The sequence below is a fragment of the Pteropus medius genome, unplaced genomic scaffold, assembly GCF_902729225.1.
Source record: "Pteropus medius unplaced genomic scaffold, Ma_sr-lr_union100, whole genome shotgun sequence".
NCBI lineage: Eukaryota > Metazoa > Chordata > Mammalia > Chiroptera > Pteropodidae > Pteropus > Pteropus medius.
Genome location: NW_024351648.1, coordinates 4296517 through 4320230, shown reverse-complemented (window position 1 = coordinate 4320230; position 23714 = coordinate 4296517). Strand labels below are relative to the sequence as shown.

Sequence of the window (23714 nt, the reverse complement as noted above, 5' to 3'; positions counted from 1 at the left end):
GCATGTGTCAGATGCTTGATGAGCGTTTATGATACAACTGAATCAATGAACAAAACGAATCTGTTGAACAAGTACATTTGCAGCGGTGTTTGGACAGATTGAGGGCCCAGGGCCCACTGCTGGGAGTTTTTATGACTCTAGCTTACCATCTAAAAGAAGGATGACCAGGATGTGGTTCCATAGTGTAGCGGTGAGCACGTCCGCTTTACACGCTGAAGGTCCTGGATTCACGCCCCAGTGGAGCCACGGTCCATGGTCTACGGCCATGACGCCCTGAACATGCCCGATGTCTGATCTCGGAAGCTAAGCAGGGTCAGGCCTGGTTAGTTCTTGGATGGGAGACCACCTTGGAAAACCAGGTGCTGTAGGCATAAGTAATAATAAATAATACAAAAATAAAAGAAGGGTGACCACCGACGTGTTAATCTTCTGTACTTTTTAACGTCATTTTATCTGCAGAGGGTCCAGGGGCTTCTGACTCAACTCATATGTATTATTTAGATCCCGGACTTTTAAGAAACGAGATTACGCAGGGGGCCTTGGATGTGAAGGATGGTGGTCCAACAGTGACGGGGACACAGGAAGTGGCTCTGCTGCCCGTGAGACCTCAGGCAGTCAAATGACTATGCACGGCCTCGAATTTAGATTTTAAAATGCAAAAGAAAAACGGTGTCTTCGTAGAACCATTGGGAGGACGACGCGAGGTAAAGCCTGGGCAGGGTGTTCTCCCGCGTCGCCGGGAGCTGGCAGGGGACTTGTTCAGGTTCGCAGTGAGAGGAAGGACCCAGTTCCGGTGCCTCTGAGTCCAGCACTTCCCGACGTCGCCCTCCATGGTACGGATTTCTCAGAACAAGGAGGGAGGGGACAGCTGACAGAGCATCTGTGCCACCGGCGTGCTCTGATTCAGAAGGAAGTGGGCTGGATGGGTGAAGCGTGTAGCCTCTCTGCGTGACTTGATGTTGGCGTAGGAATACCAGATTGTCCCGTGTCTGGCACGTAGCACTGTGTCTGTCTGCCCCACGCTGCCGAAACTCATAGACGTGTCCACACTCAGCCCTTGAACATCATCTCTGCCTCTGGGCAGACGATCCGGGTTGCGGGAGCCGGGGGGAGGGCTGCAGAGGAGAAGCCGAGCATCCCACACTGACCGTCCTGCAGACGGGAGCCCCACCTGGAGAGACTGTCTCCCTGTGCTCGTTTGGGGGCTGCGTTGGCTCCGTTGAGGGAGGTTTTGCCTTCTGAGATTTGTAACGAAATTTGGAACTGCCTTCTGGCCAGGTGTCCCCAGCCCCACCCGATTTTTTCTGCCTGTTTTATTCTGAGCATAAATTTCTTTATCACTTCAGCTGAAGGAAAATAAGTTTCAACTCTTAAGACGATCCAAGCGGGGCGAAGGTCTCCTCAATTCATTTTTGTTAATCTGTTAAATTCAGGAGTAATAACATAAGTGAAACGAAGGTTCAAGAATTAGATGCGAAGACTCAGAAAGGAGAATGATGCCAAACATTTCTTCTATATCTGTGCTCAGCCTGAACTTGGGCTCAAACGAAGAAAAATGATGAGCAACGAGTACACATCATTCCGGTCTCTAGGGGATCACCGTAAGATTACGGAAGACAACCGTGGTTGAACCTATGGCCAGAAAACGTGCACTCCACACTCAGACGAACCAGCAGACAGTAAAAGACCCTTTCGGACAAGATCTAGCGAGTTCAGGAAAAGCCGGCATTTGACCCACCTAGTGAGTGATCCCAGCACCTCCTGCCCCGAGAGAGCCCTGGGCATGCTGGGAAATCACTCATCACGTGACCTCAGCCCTGGGGAAGGCCTTTGAATCCCAACTAAGAGACCAGCTGGCGAAACACTTAGGAAAATATGGTTGGACTGCAGGTGGTCCACGGCGAAGGGGGCGAGGGCTCCTGTTGAGAGTGGCCAGGTGCTCTTCTCCCATGCCTGCCAGGCCACCAGCGGGTGCTGGCTGTCCCCGTGGCTGGCGGATGGGAACTAAGAAGCCATGCGCATGGGGAGATGTCTTTAACAGAATGAGAATTACCAGAGTTAGGGGTAGGGCCGTTGGCAAGAGGCTTCACACCGAAGCCTGGCTGAAGCTCCTGGTCGGGTCACCTGATGGTGAGTGGCCATGTCCCTGGGGTTTCATGTCTGATAAATGGCATGGGCTCCGAATTTAAAGCAACAGAACCTGATACAGTGAGGCCGGGAACAGTGAGGCCGGCAACAGTGAGGCCGGCCGGCCCTGGATTACCCAGGGGACGCATCTGTCCCGATGTCAGGCTTGGATTCTACCCGCCAGGGTTACGTGGGCTTTGCATCTCGCCCCTGAACGGAAGGGCTGCCAACTGTAAACTTCACATTGGTGCCAGCACAGTTCCCAGCACCCCGAGGGGAGTGCGGCTGCCTTCCAGTACTTACCTTGCCAACCCCCTCTGCTCTCCGGAGACCATTCTTGTCCCCTAGCTGCGGGAAGCAGACTGATGGCCTCCTAATTGGGTCACCAGGGAGAGTTCGAACGCCTGTGTCTAGAGGCGTTTGATAAAAACAACGGGCTTTGCTGCTTCTGTTACGTTCCTGCAGGGTGTGTGTGTGTGTGTGTGCGCACGTGTGCGTGCGTGTGTGTGCGTGTGTGTGTGTGTAAATTTTTTTTTTTGTAATCATCTATCTTCTAAGTGTTATCACCTGTGAGATACCTTCATTCAAACAGTAAAATCTACTGAAAATCCAGTGCTTGCTAAGCTTTTGCCGAATGGCTAAGCATGACAGGAAGGCTAGCAGTGTCTCCCGAGCAAACCAGTGGTCAGGCCTGAGGCAGACGCAAGAAGGCTCCTCCGCACAGGTCAGACCCTCTGTGTTTCAGGAGCCTTTGGCCGGCCTGCCATCGCCGTGTCAGACCATTCTGAACCAGACCAGTGTCCTACACGCCTTGGCCTTCTCTCGAGCCATCGCTGGCCCGCGGGTCCCTGTGTGTCCCTGGCACAGACCGCTTTCTGTCCTACTCCGCACCCGGGTCTGGAGGGAGTTACACCCGAGAATCTGTGGTCCTTTAGCCGACGCTCGGCCCTGGGCACTGGTCCGACAGGCGCTGTGGAACGTGGCAGTCACAGGGCATCCGAGGGCAGGACCCGGGGAGGACACATGTCGCCAGCACGTTTCCACTCGCTCCACACCATACTGAGGGATTTTCTAGCTCATACTTTCTGGTTCTCCTGAAACGCCTGGCTTTGCTTATGCTTGTGCAGGCTTGACCAGGAAGCTTCTAGAACTTCAGCCCGGGCTGGGCGGTTGGAGGTGGGAGCAGTGAGTCGAAGCCCTTGAAGCCAGTTGACGCACCTGCCAGCCTGTCTGCCTTTGTCTGGTGAGGAGGCCAACACGGTCACTTGTCCCTGCATTGGTTACTTCAGGTGACGTCGTGCAGCAACCTCATGCCGGTGGGGTGGCCGTCGGGAGATTCTGGTCTTAGCCCTTTGTGCACCTGTCCCCCGGAGCCCATCAGGTCACCGCCTCAAGTCAGTTTTCCTTGCGTTTCCTGAACGCTTTTCAGCGGACGGCTTTGTGTTTGCTCAGGTGGGGGGCCTTGTGCTTGGTTCTCCGACAGTCGCTGGTACGGTGGGGAGCCGGCAGCCTCAGTGGCACACGTGGCCTGTGAGCGGCCATGCCCGGGACTTTGCGTGGGTCTGTGTGGTCCACACGGAGTAGACTTTTGGGACTGTAGGTGGGGACACTGGGCCCGTTCAACTTAGCGGGGCCGTTTCGTGAGGTTCGCAGCCCCAGGGGCGTCCTTGCCCACGTGCGGCCAGCATCCTGGCGACGAGGCTGGCTCTGTGCATCCTAGAGCAAGAGCCACTGTGGTGAGAGAGACTGTGCTGTGGGCCAGACGCCAGCGGAGCTTCACGCGCCAAGCGGGGTTCGGAGGGGAGCACTCGCGAGTCCCACACTTCAGGTCCCACGAGCCGGGCAGGGCGTAAAACAGTGGCTCATTGCTGAAGAGCCTAGGGCACAATGGCCTGACCGCATTTGCTTTTAAAGTGGAAGGTGCGGTGGTCAGGAGAGGGAGCCGTTCTGTGGTGATGGCGAGCGTGGAGGGCACAGCCGGCTCTGTGCCTGGCAGCCGTGCCCCCTCTCCTTCATCCCTCGCCTTTGTGTCTAACCTCAAGTGACGAAGCCCAACGCGGCCGTGCATTTTCCTTCGCCGTGTAATCACTTGTCCAGTCTCCCGTGCAGCACCGGTCACGTGACCACATTTGGCCAGGTAAGCCGAAGGGAAGGCCTGCTGGGAGCTTCAGAGAAAGATGCCCCCGAAGAAGCTACTGTGTGAGGATAACGCACGGAGCCGCAGCAGCCACCTTGGGACCATGAGGAAAAGGCCGAGGCCCACTTTAGACTACGACAAGTCCCGGTGGGAGTGTCGTGGAGGCGTGATGCCCAGGTCTGGCCAAGGCCTGGCTGGGACAGCGGTCAGGGCGCGTCGGCCCAAAGCCGTGGGCGGGCGAGGTGACCTGGGGAGCCAGAGGGCGAGGAGCTGGCCAGTCGGCTCCCCCCCGATCAGTCCCCCCGGTATCTGCGTTTCGATGTACTTTGAAATGATGGACAGCACATAGGTGTCTCTGAAGTGCGTGAAGTCAAAATGTTAGGTTGAATCGCGTGAAATTTTTATAATGACTACGGACAGTTTTAGATGTTTCGACCTGTGCAATTGATCTTTGAGCAATGAGAGCTTAGGGGTGTTGAACCCTCACATCCCTTGTACTCAAAAATCTGCATATAACTTCCGATTCCCCAGAAATCTAACTACAGCCATCCCTCAGTCCCCATGGGGACTTCGTCCCAGGATCCCCGTGATGTCAAAATCCAAGGATGCTCAAGCATCTTAGGCATAGGATGTGCACACAGTCAGCTACCCACCCCCCACTGCCCTTCCATGGACCAAAAACACTGTCTGCGATTCGTGGCCAGATCCGTGGATACGAAACACAAAGATACGTGATGTAGTGGGCGGACCATATGTTTACTGAAAACAATCCGTGTATAAGTGGCCCCACAGTTCAAAGCCATGTTGCCCAAGGGTCACCTGTGTTTGTCGACGCCAGCTCTGGAGCAGGCACCGTGAGGTCAAAGCAACCGACACATCGCAGCTCGCCCAAGCCACTTGCCTGCGTCAAACTCACTCTGCCCTCCCTGCGCCCGCGGGGCAAATCCCAGCCTAGATGATCCTCGGAGGCCGCCGACGGCCCGCCCCTCACCCCCGTCCACACCTGTCTTTGGCAAATGTGGCAGTGGGTTCGCCGGGCCTCTTCGGGACCCCTGCGCCGGTGGCATCTCATCCGCTCTGTGCGTTTCTTCGACGATGTGAATGGTGCAGGTTTATGCTTCCGGGGGACCGTGGCCCCTCAAACCACACGTGTTCCCACGCTCCAAGTTTCCGGGGTTTGGGTCCGAAAGGCACCGGCTCCCTCTTTCTCTGGCTAATTCCTGCTCGCCTTTGGGGATGTGGCTCCAAGGACCCTGTCCCCCTCTGTCCTTGAGCTTCCTTGCCGGGCTGACACCGCTCCTGCCCTGAGGGCCCCCCCACCGGGCACAGCGGCCATTGGGTTTGTTTATAAACCTGCCGCAGAGCAATTCAGGCCCCCTCTGTCCCCGTCCTGGCCCTGGCGTGGGCCATGGCCCGGCCCTTGATTGTTTCAGTAAAACCACGCGCATGTTCTGCCACGATAGAGAAATAATTCTTTGTGTTCTTCCCCAACCCGTTAAAAAAGAAGAAGAAGAATTTTTTAGGCCCCTGCGTCCTCCCTCCGAAGGCTTTGGCTGAGATGGTTGGACACGTTTCCGGTGGCGGGGCCACAGTGACGCGTGCTTAGTGCACAGGGAAGAAACCTTACTTGTCGTGTGAGGCAGGCGACGAAGGACGTGTCCCCATGGCCGTGAAGTCGGTGCTGGGTTTCCCCTACGAGGACGTGAGAGGGGTGACTTGGTTCCAGCAAGGCCACTCATGGCCATGGGCCCCTCCTGGGACCCGAGAATTCCGGAGACTCCTGGGGCCGAGCGGAACTTTGGTGGTCCCATCCGTGGGACTCCTGCAGCCACCTGCCTGCTTTTGCAGCTTCCTTTGCTGCTGCCCCCACACCCGTGGGTGGCCCATGACAAAAGCAGAAATGTCGCGAGCCCTGGGGTTACACCCCAGGGACCTCTCGAGAACTGAAGGGAGGCCTTCTCCTTGGAACGCCCGTACCCAAGGCAGCCGGTGCCGGGACAAAGAGCCTTCTGTCCCCTCCTGTGGCTGCTCTGGAAAATGTAAGCCGAGGAGAAGGTTAAGGCTGATCGGGGGGGGACCCTGGGAAGACAGCGCCCTTTCCCACCTTTGCACTTGGGGTGAAGAGTGAAGACCTCGTCAGAAAGAGAGTTCTCGGCCTCTTCACAATGGCGCGTGTTTTCTCTTGCAAACCCCTTGGTGTCCCCTCCTTGGAATTTGTGACGACTGAGCGGTTTATGACGTAGTCCCCATGTCTGCGCCTCAAACAGTTCTTTTACCCGTCTCCACGTCTGCAGCGGAAGTCACGAGTGGCTGCGGAGGGAGAAATTGCCACCCACGAAACCCGCCCCGTCGGTGGCAGCCCCTGGCGGGTACACTGTGCCCTCACCTCACCTGGATACTCACATGTGACACGCCCGTGCCATGTAATTGCTGAGTAGACCCCAAAGGCTGTGGCCAGTGTAGACATCCCCCACACGTACGTCACTGGGGCAGAAGTCATTACAATTCTTGTGGGTCTCCCCATGTGGGGCCGGGAACCTGACCACCTCTGCCAAGCCGTCAGCTCCCCGAGAGCAGCTCAGGGCCAGCACAGGGGGACGGCACTGTGAAATGCGGTCACACGTTATGGTCACCCCACGTAGAAGTGCAGACTGCTTCCTTGGGGGCTGCCTCGGGCCTCAGACATGTTTTATTTCATGTTTCTTACTAGTTTTCCAATATTTACGGTCTCAAAACCTGCAGGCTTTTCACTTCCTTGAGTCTTTGGCTTTTCCCGGTAGATGTGGCGAGTCTAGGCCCGCGTCCCTGTGTGGCGGCCATGCGCGGGAGCTGAGAGGCGCTGCCCGCGTTCAGCGTGTCGCAGACCCCTCCGCGCCCTCTTGTCTCTCTCCTCTGATGCTCGGTGGCGAGTGCCATTCGTCCTCGAGTCTGTGCTGTCACTTTCCTTGTGGTGCTGTTCAAAGGAAACTAAATGTTCCTTTACCCGCATCTTCATGAAAAATGAGAAGATGAAACACAAGGTTAGAAGGCTGAGCGTTTCAAGGAAAATGTGAAAGGGTATGTTTCTTTGTAACGTTCAATCGCAGAAAACAGCTCTTTGTGATTCAAACGCTAAAAACGGATGTCTGTGTCAAGAGAACATGATCCAAAAGACTATGGTAAGGGAGCTCGTCTCTGCCTTCGGTACCTGCCTGTCCTTCCCTGCCATTTGAGTCTGTGACTCGTCCTGAAAGGGCCGTTTCTCAGTGGCAGCCGTGTGGCATCACGGGCAGAATGGTTTCTTGGTCTGCGTGACCGACCGCCTGGTGTGCTTCGGTGCATTCGGCACCTTAGCCTCTGCCCAGGGGGGGGTCACCCGTTTGCCATGGCAACGTAATATTTCTAAACATTGCCCAGGTGAAGAAACACCGCCGCCCAGGGCTCGTCCCCCAGAAGGGGCCCATCATGGACGGTTGTGCCCAGGAATGGCCGTGGGCGAGATTGGGTGCGCCCCGCCCTGCGCTTGGTGCAGGAAGGTGCGGGAAGGGCCCAGAGGCTGCCCGGGGGTACAAGTCACCCGAGCCCCTCACTCTCCCGGTTCAGCGCTGAGCCCACCAGGTCCCCCTCCTCCCGCGGCAGAGCTGCTAGGCCTTTCAGAAGATCCGGCAGAACAAAGCTACCCTCGTCCGTGTCACCCTTTCTGCTCAGATGTGCCATGATCCCTTTGATCCACGGGAGCTGGCAGGAGCATCTGGCTTGCCCGCCAAGACGGTGTTAAGAGCGGTCTGAAGTCGGACGCCATCCCAGACTTGCGCAGGGCCGCGTCACGAGATGGCACCTCCTCCGTGGTTACCTCGCCCTCGGCTTCCTTCCCGGCATCTTCCTGGGTGTTGATACCGCAGTCCACCTCGTTCTGTGCGGACACGTTGGCAGTGGCTGCAAGGAAACGGTCCAAGCGCAAATGGTTGGGTCGGTCGCTGTGGTTAGGTCAAACTGCCACCAAGGCGCTCCTTCGGCCGAGGCTCCGTTTAGATTAATAGGACAGCTTGGGACGCACACAAACACACTTGGATGATGAGGTCACAGACTGTGTCAGGGGTCTCGACTGGGCTCCTGGGTGCTGGGGCCAAGGGTATCTCCAAGGCTGGCACATGGCGCCTGCACCGTGTTCCTGGGAGACCCCGGGCCACCGCAGAGGTGTCAGATAGAGAGCCGAAGGGGCGTCTAGGCCAGCCCTGAGCACGGAATAAACACTGCGTTCTTATTTCAAGCTCCGCTGGTAGAAGCCAGGGTCCTTAGAAGGGGCGAGAGTTCTAGACGGTTCCACAGCAGCTCTCAGACCCTCCCTCAAACCTGCACAGAGACACTTTTCCCTTCTCTCAGAACCTTCTGGAGGGACTTGCGACCTCCCGCGAACGACAAGGTTTGAACGAGTACAGGGTCTTCGGCAAACAGTCCTCACCGACCCTGGCGAGTGGCCGGTTTTAGAACAAGTGAAAATTAATATATTAAAGGGATGTAAGTACATCGGAATGTCTGTCACCTCAGGGCCACGCTTCTCTTATCCCAAAAGGACAGTGAGAAACGTGGAAGAAATGTTTATGATGGCTGACCATGCAGACAACCGTTGACATAAAGTTTGTGCAAATAATCGGGTCAGGTGAGGGAGACCCGCGCAGTAGTGAGGCGGTGCAGCTTGGTTCTGAGCAATTTGAGGGCGCGCGCTGGCACTTGCTGTCCAGCTACCTCCTTGTCCCCGGCGTATATGAAGAGAGCGGCCCCTGAGACCACCGAGGATGGGCTTTCCAAACCCCCCGTCGGTTCCTCTTCTGTCTTCAGCTTCCACATGTCACGCCGATAAAAGTATTTAGAGACTCACCATGTGTCTACGCTGGCAACCTAAGCTGCCGATAATTGTGAAATTCTTAAACGCTTCTTGGCAGAGTTTTTGCTTGACAGATACTTTCCTTAAACTCTTTCGTATTTGGACTTGGTCAAAATAATTGCAGCGATAGATAATATTTGTTCAGCGTTTACTGTGTGAAAAGTGCTTTACTTACATTATGCATTTAATCCCCAACCCCGTGAGCTAGGGATTAGTCTCATCTTACAAACGGGGGGAAAAAGCTTGGGGAGATGACATCATTGCCATAATCACCCAGGTGGTAAGTGGAGAGTGGAATTCGACACAAACCTGAGCTCGGAGCCCGCCCGCCTCCCCCGCTCACGATCTGCTGAGCCCAAAGAGGAATCTGCCACGGTTTACAGCCCCAAGAATGGCCGGGGGAGGCAAGTAGATGTTGGGAGCTGTGGCTTCTGCGTCAGCTCTGCTCAGATGAGAGTCAGGCAGTGCTCTTAGACGTGGATTGATAACTCTGAGTTTGAGCCCCGTCCTCAGAGGGAGCGGGTCTCTCATGGGGTTCGCTGGCCATCTTGCCAGTACACATGTGCCTTTGACGTCTGTGCCTTCGTGAAGGAGAATAGAAACACACTGGAAGCTTCTTTCGGGGAGGCCCATTTGCCCTCAGCTGTAGAGCAGCCCAGGGCCTTGAAGACTGTCCCTCACACCCAGAGCAGGGGGCCTCTGCTGCCATGGTCACTCACGCCAGATCAGCCAGAAATTTCTCTGGCCATGAGCCAGAGGGACAGCTGCTCTACCAAGGGTGGCAGTGACCACCATGGGTCCCCTAGAGTCCTTCCAATTTCCTGACGGCTGTGCAATGACTCCTTGTCCAGTTAGCTCTTCTGGAGGAGCTCTGACATGGAGCAGGACAGTCACCGTACCCTGAAATCAAGGCTGGAGCTCAGACTCCCACTGCCATGACAGTGGGACAATCCAGGGGCTGGAGTTATCAAAGGAATGCCAGCTATTTGGGCCTGCATCCACTTGGTAGATGCTCCAGACAAGATCCAGACATGAAATCTCAAAAAGAGTCCAGGAAAATAGTCACTTCATCTCACATGCTTTGCTCCGGGACACGTGCCCCTCCTCCTGGTTTAATTCCTGCCTTCGCCAGTCCATCCGATTTGTTATTGTCTCTGCATACCAAATGCCACTGGGGGAGGTGGGGGCCATCTTTGGCTGTCGCCAGAGCCTGCCCAACACAGTGCAGGGGTCAGGAAATAGCAATCCACATTCTTGGGTTACTAGATTTTGAGACGGAAGATCTTACATTGGGAGGGTTGGAATTAATATTTATTTATCAAACCGAGGGGCAAAAGTTCCAAGGGTTAATGGGATGGAACGGGGGTAGTTTAGCCCTCAAAGAGCCAGTTATCTTTGAAGGGCAGTAATGAACTTGTCTTGGGATAGTCTCACCGCCTACCTCCACTTCTCCATGATGTCATTCTTCTGGAAGCGTGATCTAGGCCCATCTCAGAGGAAGTCCACAGTGCATTTGGAATTGCAGTGGGAGGTTAAGGGAGGTAATACAGGCACCGTTAAGGAACGATTTCAGTATGCTATGTGGGTGGCGGGCTGGGCGATGAACCTGGAATGCTCCACGCTTGCCAGTCCTTGGGAAGAGTGGACTGTGGTCAGGACGGCAGCGCGGTTAAGAAATGGCTAAAAAACTGTACGTAACTCCATACGCTCTCAGAGGATAGTCTTGAAGCCCAGGTCCCTGTGTAGTGTCGCCCTTCCTGCCTTGTTTCTAAGTTCCATTGGGTGATTTGTGTTAGACCAAGATCGAGAATTATCTACAAGGAAACGAAGCTCTGCTCTCTTCCCTCGCCGGTAGGCAGGGGTGTGGGTGGTCCTGAGGGTGTCCTGTGGACAGGGATGAAGGAGGACATGCTCACTGGACCTTAGACTCGAAGTGGACAGGATGGATGTGGACATCAGTTTTCTTAATAATAAGGGCAATTTGTCAGTTTCCTTCAAGTGGAGAGCAAAATCAACAAATGGCTTTTAGGTCCTGCTTTTATTCTTGTTAGCTCAAAACAAACCGTTTTTTTTTTTTTTTACTAATATTCGGAACAGACTGGTTTCTTTTTCAAGTTTATATGTACACGCACACATTAACACTGAGGATTGCGTATTTGCAAATCATATATGTCTAAATATGTGCATATGCATATCCCTCGGCTGATTTTTTTTCTTCCATTTTTACATTCTCTAAACAGTGTCCAATTTAATACTTAATTCAAGGGGCTTTCTCAATGAAGCATATGGACCTAATTGACAAAATCCATTGTTCTCCATTTGCATGATCTCGTTTGCTCTTTTATTGACTTATTTATTTATAATTCTTTTTTTTTTTGTGGTGATGTCGGTTAACGAAATCCAGTAAGTTCCAGCTGTACACTTTAACAGTAAGGCATATATATATATATATTTACACTGCGTGTTCACCTCCCATAGTTAGATTTCTTTCTGTCTCCACATATCTGACCCCTTTTTCCCCATCTACCTCCGCCCCTCCCCTGTGGTAACCGCCAGTCCATTGTCCCTGTCCATGAGTCTCTGTTTGTTCGTCCCGTTCATTTGTTGCTTTTAGGTTTATATCCCACATCTAAGTGATATCATGTGATTTTCAACTTTTTGCTCTTTTAAAAGTTACATCGTCAGGGAATGATGGCAGCTAGACCCTTACTTGGTTCTTCCATGAGTCAGTTAGTCGATCTGGCACATTCTCCGCGATGTTGCTGGTTATCACCTTCTGTGGAATGCGTGGCTGAGCCCTGAGGGCTGAAGGGTTATTTTCCCACGACCTTTTGGTCTGACTCGGCTGCCCAGAGAGGATTTTTTCCTAGGGAATGTTCTCGATTGTATTCTGGGATTCCTGCATTTAGTGTCTTTGAACATTTTTGAGGTTATGGACCCCTTTGGAAAGTCGATGAAACCTCTAAACCTTCTCGCAGGAAACACACACATACATAGCCAATTTTGCACAGTTTCAGGGGTTAACGACATCTTGATTAGAGTCTTTTCAGTTTCTGTTTTGACAAAAATCTGCCTGGACTTTGAACAGTAGTTGGCAGGCTTCTCGCGTTGCCCCCGGAACGCGTGACGCGCAGACCTGGCTGTGCGTCTGTCACCGAGCCTGCCTTCCGCTCCCTGAGGCAGAGTCCTCCCTACCTCACTGCTGGCAAGAGGGGTCCGCAGCCAGACTGCCTGGTTCGGAAGGTTCTCCTCCTCGGGTGCGGAATCCGCCTGTAAAAACGACTCACTTTCTCCGCGTTCATTCTCTCACGTGTAAATGAAAAGACAAATAGCATCCCTTCACGGGATGGTAGTTTTGTGTGTTCACACACGCATGCGTGCACATGTGTGGACACTGCGTGCATGTACTCGCGCTCGCGCACGGATGCAGTGTACACGTCTGTGCATGTGTGCGTGAGTGTGCACGTCCGTGTGTCTCGGGCCGCAGACGGTCGTGTCGAGAGGGCCAGGTGAGCGGGGCGTATCACTGCAGATCTGCATCCTGGCTCCTCCCAAGCCCACGCTTCTCAGAAGCCTGCACACCTCTCGGCCCTTCCACGCAAGCCAAACGCCCCCCACCCCAAAATGGCTGTGGTACCAGCTGACACGGCAGCATGTGAGAGTCTCCCAGCCTGATGGCCTTAGGAGGTTTTATCGGCGAGCTGAGTGTGAATCGCCGTTTTCTGGTGATTTTATTCTGTGCTTCTGTGACTACCAGTGACACGGAGCATCACATCTTTGGTCGTAGGAATTGGAAATAATGTCGTCACAATCTGTCCTTGGTCTGTAACTTTGTTAACGATGCTTTTTGTCACCTAGACGTTTTCAGTGAGCGTTCAACTAGATGTCTCAGTCTTTTGTGATTTCTGCTTGTTTAATTTTTTTTTTAATATTCTAAGATTATAATGACATTCTCCTACATTTTCTTCCGACAGATGCAAAGTTTTGTTTTCTTTCTTGCATATTTAATCCAGTTAGAGTTCATTTTTGTGTGTATGGTTTGAAGTGGGGGAATTTGGTTGCGTGTGGGTCACCTATTGTCCCAGCGCCATTTATTGGCCAGTCTCTCATTTTCTGGTTCTCTGATATCTTAAGAAGAGTCAGAAAATCTGGATTTTCTGTAAACTCACCTCATTTTTGATGGTTGGTACTTATCAGCGCTTTGGCTTACATACTTAGTGAGCCACACAGAACGTTTCTGCAGTCTACATGATTCTTGCGGCCACCAATTTGCAGCCCTCCGAGTTGAGAGCCGAGATCGAATCCTAGTCCGTCACTCGCTGTTTGACCTTGGGCCAGTATCGTTGACCTCGTAGGGTCTTCATTTCTCATGAGTACCACAGGGGTGATAATCACGTTTATCTCACCAGGTGATTGCAAGTGTGAAGTCTTTAGCCCGGGGCCTGGCACACACCTGGTGTTTGATAAATGTTAGTATTTGTCCTCATCAGTTATTGCTCCCTGTTCCAGTTGGCTTCTTAAGCAGCAGCGGGTGGTGGCTTACAATGAAGTCGGCAGGGCTGGTATTCATTCATTCATTCATTCATTCATTCAGGGAACTTACTGAGGACTTTTAACGTACACATGCTGCAGTTAAGGTACCATCATGGGCTCTGGACCTCTGGGGGGCGGGAGGAGTGTATCTTGGTGGGATCAGGGTAGAGTCGATAGAAGAGGGGACAGTTGGGGCTGGACTTCTAAGGACTAGTTGGAATGGGGAGAAACGAGGGAGATGACCCCCGATGAGATATCACAGTAATCCAAGCTCGAAGCGATGACACCGTTCCGGACTGGGGACCAGGGAGAGGGGAACAGATCCTAGCAGCAGGAAAGGCCAGTGCCTGATGATTACTGAGATGGGGCTGGGAGAAGGCGAGAGAGCGAGGTCGACCAGCTGTCTGAGGTTTTGAATTTATAAGGAAGGAAAACTTGAGAAGGCTCAGTTTGGGGTAGCGAGCCCTGTTTGGTGTGGACTGCGGCTGTGGCAAGTGTAGGACAGCCAGGCTGGCCAACCCGATCACGAATGAGAGCCAGGTCCTGGGGACAGAGTGTGGGGACCATCATCGGCGCAGAGGTGATGTAAAAATGTATGAAATTGCTTGAAAGCTAAGGAATATTTGTTTACTCTCTGCCGTGGACATTTTAAAGACAGGCATTGACATTCACACAATTTCTATGGGATGATCTTAAAATCCAAGGTAGTGAGTATGATCTGAATGTGCGTGTCCCCCCAAAATGTGTATGTTGAGGGTCTGACCCCCAAGGCGATGGTATTAGGAGATGGGGCCTTTGGGAGGTGACAGGGTCGTGAGGGTTAAACCCTCATGATTGAGATTAGTACCCTTATCAAAGGGACCCCAGAGAGCTCCCTCCCCCCTTCTGCCGTGTGAAGACACAACGAGAAGACTGTGACCCGAAGAGAGTCCTCCCCCAGCCACGCTGGCACCCCGACGTCAGACTTCCAGCCTCCAGAATCGTGAGCGATACGTTTCTGTCGTTGCTAAGCCACCCCGACTGTGGTATTTTGTCACAACTCAAAGGGACGAAGACGGCGGCGTATTGGTAATGAGCTGTATCCATAAGCATCAAGCAGGAAAAAGACTTCAACCCAAAGGCGTATCATCCACTTTCTGTCACCCCTTAGCGACAATTCCCAGGGGCCGGGCATCTTCCCTGTCTGCCACTTCTCCTGCCACAGATCTGCTTATTTCCTCTCCACGTGTTTGGTGCCCACCTGACTTCACGGCGCTGCTCTCATCAACATTCCTTTCTAAGAGGCTAGCTTTTGTTTTGTTTTTAAATAAAATGGAATGTCGTGATTTTTTTTTTGCTTCAGCAGAGGCAGAGCCCCACCCAGCCCTCCCTGGCCATCAGACAGACGGGAGGGTTTGTCATGGTCGGTTGACTTTAGCTCATGAGTGCTGAGTCAGCATCTAAATGACAGCTTCCTGTGTTGGGGTTACTTCTTTCATTGAGGTGATATACTGCCCTGTGGGCGGGGGTGGGGGGTAGGGGTGGCTTAGGGACTTGCGCTCAGGAGCTGGGATGTGGAGCTGGCCCGGTGCCTGGCCTGACCTCTCCCCACACCCATGTCTGCCCGGCAGCAAGGCCCACCCTGGGAGGGCCTAGAACAAAAGCACGGATCGGGAGGACTCTTGGTCCTGCTGTTGACCCTCATCCCAGGGTCTCACTTAAAAGCCACATTTTATCCCCAAGAGAATGACTTTGCTAGGCTAAGCATTTAGCAAGAAATGTGGTTTCTTAATTATTCTGAGAAAGCTTTTTTTTTCCCCCCCCTAACTTGGCAAATGTTTCTATGCATGGCCTTGTATTTCATTCTTCCTGTAGAAACAGAGCTATTAGTATGAGAGGGAGTGAAGCCGTTTGTCAAGGTTGTCTCAGGCAAGTTTCAAGAACATTCCATTGTAAGGGCCCTTGGAACACAGGAAAGGTGAATTATAGAAGCAGCTCATAGGGTCCAGGAAATAACGAGAATGCAGATAAAGTCTGGCGATACACATAAAAGCAGAACTTGAGTAATTAATACGCTATGACTAATTAATACCATTTTGACTAATTAACACCAGTATAACTCCATCAACCGGTGACCCTCGAATGCTCTTAAGACAAACTTTCTTCCAATGGGGGATAATTGACAAATAAGATTGTAAGATATTTACACTGTACAATGTAATAATTTGATAGATAACCCGGAATTTTTTGCTGCTGAGTCTGCTTTAATTGTGACTCATTCACTAAGCTAAAACAGTAGCGATGTCCCTCTCACTCGTCTGGTAGGTTTTGTGGGCCTACTGTGCGCCGGGTGAGGCTCACGGGTTTTTACACAGACCCAGAAGGTCGGTTCCTCAGCGCTTTGCCCCTCGAGTCATCTCTCATGAGGCCCTGTCACCTTTGCCTGACAGTTTGGCATTCTCTGGGGATCTGAAGGGATTTCAGCCTCCAATTCTTCAGACCCAGCGATGTGTTACTTCGACAAGAGTCATTCGATACTGGCTTCTCCCTCAAAGGCTGCGTTTGTGAGCCTTTTAGAATGTTCGGGAGGGACTGGGGGTCCCCAGGGAGCCCAGCGCAGCCGGACACCGTGGGTCTGCGTTTGGCACATCACCTTCCCGCTTCTCTCCTGGCACAGGGATCAGCAGCCCGAACTTGCATGGCACCCGTTGCCAAATGCCTGAGGGCTGTGACCTCTGTGCCTCCAGACGCAGCTGGCCGAGGGCAGCTGGCTGAGGTGCTGATGATTTAAGTACCGATCGGCACTTCTTCAACTCCCAGAGGCCGCGCGGGGACTTCTCCATGACGCATTTCGGTGGCTGTTTCAAGCGGTCGCTCGTGCGGTTTTCCAGATCAGATCCCTGTTGTTCAGCTGTTCTGAAGAGCGAACTTGCTCCTTCCTTCCCCAGTTACATGGCTTCAAGCCCCACACTTAGGTCCTCACTTGACCTGTTACCTTTTCACAGGTCCTGTCTCCAAACATTCGCGCGGGGGGACAGGGCTTCACCACACGGGTTTTGAGGGGGACGCACCGGAGCCCACACACCGGCGTGAATAGGATGGATGCGGTCGCTCCTGCCAGCCACCCTGCCTTTGTCCTGGCTCTGGCCATCGTCACGATTTAGTGGTCTTCCTTCGCGGCCGTGCCCGAGGACACGCTGCTGAGTTTAATTCCAGCGAAACTGATCAAGGCACACACTCTGGCTGTGAGAAGGTGGGTCCCTCTTTCCAGGTGGCCCTCAATGTCCTCAGCACCGAAATTCACTCCCAGGTCACCTTCAGGGACATCTGGCCTGTGGAAGCCTTCACTGTCTCGTTCCCCACACGGAGGAGGATTTTTTAGGCAAAACACATCACGCCTCCACCTACCTCCCCTCACCGAACCCCCCAAGTTTTCTCTGGGGAGACAGAGGGCATTCTAACCCACCAGCGACGGGAAAGTGTTTATGGCGAGAGAAGACAGAGAAGTCTTAAAGTGGTTGAATTTGAACTAGCTAAGTTCCTTTTTAAATTGTTGACAGAAATAAACGCTGGGCAGTGCCATCGATGAGGACACGTAAGCGCGTTAAAACTTTCAAACTGCACTTGGGCCCGATGCTGTGGGCGTGTGGCCGTCAACCTCACAGCGCCATCCTCCCAGGACCCCGTGACACAGCCACACGTGCGTGCGCACGCGCGCACAGAGGGGGCTGCTGTCTGCTCCCACGGACGTGCAGGCACCGAGCAGGCTTGTTAGTGGTCTTGCTTCCAGGATGGAAAATGCTAGAAGAGGGGTCTGTGGCCCGCTCTGATGCTCGGGGAGCACAGACAGGGTTCAGAGGCCTTGCGAAACAGCTGAGAAGCTTCACCACCTGCTGCGCTCACGGGCGCTGCCCGCAAATGCTCCCACGCGAGGAGCCGACTGCAGCCCCGAGGGCCGGGGACCGAGGGACAGAAGCGGGAATGTGGCACGGCTCTGCGGGGGCCCTCGCTGTGGCCGGCGACCCAGACCAGGGCGTGTGGTGTAGCAGGGGCCTCGTCACAAGCTCCGTCTCCCATCTCCGTCGTCCGCTCTCCCGAGAGGCTAGGTCTGGACTTAGGCCACGGGGACACTTGTCTGTTAGGGACACTAGTACCCACTAGTGTGTGGACACTAGTGTGTTAGGGACCCAGTGCGCACAGAGGGACACTTGTCTGTCAAGGACCCAGTGCCCACACGGGGACATTCGTCTGTTATGGACCCAGTGCCCACACGGGGACACTTGTCTGTTAGGGACCCAGAGCCCGCCCTTCGGGCCCTGAGCTTGGGAGAACGTCTCTGGGATGGTGTGCTGTGCTCGCCCCCCTCAGAGTTCTGCACCAGGCAGGACGCCATCACACATAGGCGGTCCGGAGGCCCTTAGTGAGAGATTTTCGGGTGTCTGCGGACAGACCTCCCTCCTCAGGTATCCCGAGGTGAACCCGCGGGGGCCCAGTGCCTGTGGTCTGTCCTGACTCTGATCATATTCAGGACCCCTTGTCACAGAGCAACGGCTCACGCGACAGTTGGACTTGCTCACTGAGTTAGCCTGTGACACAGAGGCCACCGGAGTGGCTCTTGGTCCGCAGAAGGCCATCGCGTGGTGGGAGACCGGGAGGCTTCCCTGGTGTGTATCAGCACGGTCCTGCGTGGCTCGGCGACCCCCACCTCACGCCCAGCCCGCACCCCTCACCCCCCTTTTCTAGGGTGGGGCACCCGCTTTGCGGAGCACGCCGACACTGACGGGGCCTTCTTTATTTTCTTTTGTGTGTTTGCTGTTACATCCGAGGAGGATTTGCCTGCTCCAGGCTCAGAAAGATTTACTTGTAAACTTTCTTCTAAGAGTTTCGTAGTTTCAACCTCTACGTTTAAGTCTATGGCCCACTTGGAGTTAACCTTCACGTGCGATGTAAAGCAGGGGTCTGATACTCTTCTGCACATGGCTCTCTAGTTGTCACAGAACCGTTCGTTGATGAGACACTTCTCCCCCACCGCTCATTTCATGGTCTTGGCACCTTCATCGCAGATCAGTCGACTGTCCGTGTGCAGGTCTATTTCTGAATTCTCAAATCTGCTCCGTTGATCGAAATCTCTGTCTTTATACAAATATATTATTTTGATTCTTCTAGCTCTGCGTAAGTTTCAAAATCAAGCCTGCGAGCCCTTCAGTGATCAGACTCGAAGGCTATCACCTTCAAACTTCGTCTCTTCGTTTAACCGTGAGCCGCATTGTTCAGTTCATCGGTGTTCCACTCGGCACATAGGTGTTGGGCGCGGGCACTTTTGAACTGTAGCGGTGGCTTCTGCAACGCTCGTGTTTAAGGAGGGGACCCGTGCCCCCCTTTGAGCAATTGCGTCACTCTCTGTCTGTGGTATAGGGATAAAGACTTTGGGTAACTCGTCTTCCTTCCACCGTGACGGACCCCAAGAGACCCAGAAGAAGAGAAGCAGGAGACCGACACGCCTACCGGTGATGGAATTGATCAGACGAGTCTAGGGTCTGGGAGGGGTTATCCAGCTGTGCTCCTGGGAGCTAGGGACACAAGGACAGGGCCAGGTCTGGAAGGCAATCCCAAGCAGTGGGACCATGTCACCTTAGCCACCTCTCCAGCCAGCCTTCTAGAGCCTTCCCATTAACATTCTTCCCTGATACATTAGCAGCTATGCCTGTCATTCAGCATCTATGGGGCTCTGGCCACTCCGTGACCCTCTTAAGGGTCAGTGACTTAGGGCGCAGATGGTGGTCTCTGTGGACCACTGACCCCGGATGGAACCTGGAAGCAAAGTTGCAGAAGAGAATGGAGCTGAGTTAGTCAAATAATTAAGGTTAATACAGAGTGAGGAATAGAACCAGCACTTAAACGAAAGCCGAACTTCCTTACTGCCAGTGACAAGGGCTTCATCGAGCCCGTTAACAGGACACAATTTTTTAGAATACAGTTGAGTTTCATCCTTTGCGGATTCTGCATTTGCGGTGCCTACTCCCTAAAATGTATTCGCAGCTCCGGAATCAACGCTCGTAGTGCTTTGTGGTGGTTTGCAGACACGTGAGGAGAGAAAAAACTGAGTCGACGGACAGGTGTGTTCTCAGGTGAGCTTCAACAAGGTGACACTCTGCCCTCTTCCGCTCTCATATTGTGAGCAAGTGATCCATCTGGTAACGTGTTTTTCACATTCTCGTGTGTTTCGCTGGTGGTCTCGCTGTTTAGAATGGCCTCCAAGGGTGATTTTTTAAATGTTATCTCGTATTCCGAAGCACAGGAAGGCTGCGATGCGCCTTATGGGGAAGATACGTGTGCTTTATTCAGGCACGGGTTGTAGGACTATCGGCCATGAGTTCAATGGTAATGAATCAACAACATATATTCAATAAGGTGTCTTTAAACAGAAACACACATAAAACAAGCCAATGTATTGATCAGTTAACAGTCGATGAGAATATTGTGATCAGAGGTTCCAAGGGCCTAACCCTCTATTCTTTTTACAAATAGAAGGTTCTGTAATCACAAATTTACTGTTCAAGGTGACTTTTCAGACCCTAATGACCGTAAAGAATGAGAATCGACTGTAGATACCTTTTATTTGTCACATCCTAGACTCTAAGACATTGGTTTTCAAACGTGGTTCATGAATTCAAATCCAGCCACTCCAACCACTCAGTAGAGCTTGCAAGAGCACAGCATTGGCCATCAAGGCTCGACGTGTGACGCAGTCTCAACCACCGTGGTGGCCGAGCGAGCAGACCCACGTTGCTCTCTCACGATTGGCAGCGTGGTGTCGCCGTGACAACCGTGGCGCTGCTGGTACCTTGAGCAGCTTTCCTCCGAGAGGCAGAGCCCGGGCAGGTCTGAGACGTGAGCAACGGCTGCAAGCTGTTTACACGTGCTAACGTGCTGGATAAATCAGAGTTTATACTGTGCTGCGTTATTCACTTCGTAAATCTAGAAAGGATCCCGTGGTCAACTGTGCGCTTAAGGGGTATGGGCTCACACCGTGCCATTTTCTACTGAAAAAGAAAATAATTAAACTTGCTTGCCCAATTTCCTCTCCGAAATTATGCTCCTCCTGAGAACAAAAGAGAGTTGACGAGACTGGGAAGACAGGTCAGAAGGCTCTGCTGGACGTGATCTGCTTTTCTGGATGAATTAAATATTTTCTCCGGGCATCGGAAAAACTTTCCAGCCCTTCATCTCTACCCTCAGCATTTCAGGTTTTCAAAGCGTGTTTTGCTTCCCTAATCTGTGCCGGCGGTGTAGCGGACATAGAGTTAAGGTACAAGCACATACATACTCAATTATGTGCTAACTATGAATTTCCTTCACATCGATATCAAAATCTGGCATTTTTTTTTTCTTTTTTTGGTTTCCCACCTCTGCATCTGCTACATGTCACCTTGGATAAATGAAATATAACCAATAACTCTAATTTTCATAGCAAGTGCGTATTTACTGCATTCGGTTCAAGCCAAAAGAAGGAAGAAGAGAAAATTAGAGACCTGTCATGACTTCAGCACGTCTTAGAGGCAGCTGCTTTTCGCGTGGCCGTGTCTATCCCCCGAGTCCTTTTATCTTAAGGATTAAAAACACTTGGACTTCAACACGTGAAACCTTTACTCTGTCCCACCCACATCTCTGTATAAGCTCACGTTAAGATTTATGAAAATCTCCTAAATCCTCAAAGATGCTTCGTTGTCGCTGGTGCTCAAAGCCTTGGTGCCGGAGGCCCAGGCTTTGCCCGAAAGAGTGTGAGTGTGGGAGGCAGAGAGCTTCGGTGAGCCACGCGGCTGCTCACCGAGCCTCCGTCCCCGCACCTGTCAAACGGGGGAGGGCCAAGCACGCGAGGGCGCTGGTCCTCGGAGAGGACCCTCATCAACGCCCCCACGGGCCTCCCCGCTTCCCTTTTGTTCCAGGGGGCTCTGCAGACACGCGGAACGACGGTTTGAAAAACGTAAAACTAAATCCTACTGCGATTTCTTCCTGCACGTTAAGTCGTGGAAGGCAGGAGCCGTGGAAAGCAGCGCTGTCGGGTCTAAGCGCTCCTTGCCCTGGGGGGACCCGCCGGCCCCACAACCTCGGCGCCCGCGTTCGGGGATCTTATGCTTGCCGTCTTCACCTTTTAAGAACAGAAATCAGGGTAGAGAAAACTGATTTGCCCTCACATCTTGACAAGTGCCAATTGGGGACCAGGTGGGTGTTCGCAGCTGGCGCCTTCGTGGCCGGAGGTGGTGGACGGGTCTCTCTCCCGGTGCCCAGTGCGTTCTCAACCAGCAAACGTGCAATAGCGGTGGCCTCTGTTTCCTGCGGAAGCTGGTGGCTTAATGACCGTTTATTCCCTGCAGCTCTCGCTTTTACGATAACCCGGGATTTTCTCCAGACTTCGTTCTGCGAGTTCTAAGCGTTTCCACACGTGTGATAAACGCGCTCGGCTCCTGTGCTCCAGGGTCGGGGGCCCTTTTTTTATTTTTATTTTTATTTTTTATTCTTTTTCCTTTTCCGGACTTTGCTTTGCTCGGTTTTATGGCTGGGTTGTTCGCAACCGGCATAAATTGTTAAAAAAGCACCAGACCTTAATCCACCTTGGTGTGAGAGCACTTTTTTGTAAACAAACTGAGCCATTGTTTCTAGTTTAAAAAAAAAAAAATGCATCTATGCCTTGGAAATATTAAAATGCCATTATTGAAAGGCTTTTGGCTTAGCCGTTTCCCCAGAATTGCCCATTAACTAATTAGAGTGGAGACTTGGGACTGCCCGCTCCGGGTGCCGAGTGTGGCTGAGGCCGGGGTCATGTTTGTGTGGCGTTTAAAGCCTGCTGGGTCAGCAGACACTCTAGGGACAGCAAGCTCGGCGCAGCTGGCCTCAGATGTCTCCTCTCCCCCTCAGCAGACGACTTCTCCCGGGCGTGCACATTGGATTGTTTCTAATTGATTTATTGACGCGGGAGGTCTGGCCTGGGCTGGGAGGGTGTTGCTGGGTGTGTGTGCGTGCGTGTGCACCGCACACGCATTCCAGCAGGGCTGTGCAGGAGCATTCCACCGACGGCAGCAACCCACAAAGCATTTTTAAACAAAACCAGAACGATGACCTTGAAGGCACCAAGAAGCCGGATCCCGTCCTTTCTCCTTGTCAACTTCTTCCAGTCGTCCGCATGGCCCGAGTATGCTGTCCACGTGCAAAAAAAATGTGTCTTGAGGCCAAATCACATTTTTTCCTTTTTCCTTTTTCTTTTTTTCCCTTAAGAAAAATTCTTCAACCTTGGCCAAGCATGTTGCATGTTTCTAAATTACAAATCGACGAGGTGCCCAGCTGGGCGTGCCGGGCGTGAGCAGAGCCCCCTAGCCACACCCCTGATGCACACTGGGGGGCTGGCGAGCTCCATTTGTGTCCCTGGGAGGGGACCGGGCAGGAAGGGGTGCCCTGTGTGGGACTGAGGTCCACCTGGCTTTGAATTTGCTGTCAACAAACTGGATGTTGGTTTAGCTCTTCGGGAGCCGGAAGGGAGGTTCTTTTTAGTTGTTGCTTTTTTTTTGAATTTTTTTAAGAGTTTATTTGAGCCAAGCCGAGGACAGTGTCAGGAAGCAAGACCTCAAATGCTCCGGATTCATTCGTAATGACCTAAGTCCCCCATCCTGTCTTGCTCTGCCCTCTGCCAACTCCTCCCTCCACAACTCCTTGAGCCTGCGAGGTCGCCTCTGGGCCCTAAGACGCCTGTGCATGTGAGCGCAGGGGAGCTTGGGCAGGGCGACGTGCGGCGTGGTGGGTGGGCTCCCCGTGAGCAGTGGCCGCAGCCCCCCACCCCCACCCCAGGGCACAGGGCTGGCCTGGCAGACAGGGTGCAGCCGGGAGAGGCCTGGCCAATGTGCACCTGACCACAGCCCAGCAGAGCCACCTCCGGTGACACACCCCTTGTGACCTCATAGCAAGAGGGGCACTGAGTCTCCTCAGGTGTGTGACACGCCAGCCATCGCATGCCACCACCTGCTCGTTTATTTCACGCACCACACCGAGGAGTCAGATGCCACCAACAGTGGGGCACAGATG

The 23714-nt window shown here is 53.0% G+C and overlaps 1 protein-coding gene and 1 pseudogene across 5 annotated transcripts in view; both read left to right on the top strand.

The window, feature by feature from the left end:
• The window catches only part of ADAMTS17 (ADAM metallopeptidase with thrombospondin type 1 motif 17), a 273147-nt gene that overhangs the window by 70551 nt on the left and 178882 nt on the right, over positions 1 to 23714 (top strand). The gene's annotated exons all lie outside the window — the stretch shown is intronic.
• LOC120587385 (uncharacterized) lies at positions 256 to 371 on the top strand (annotated as a pseudogene).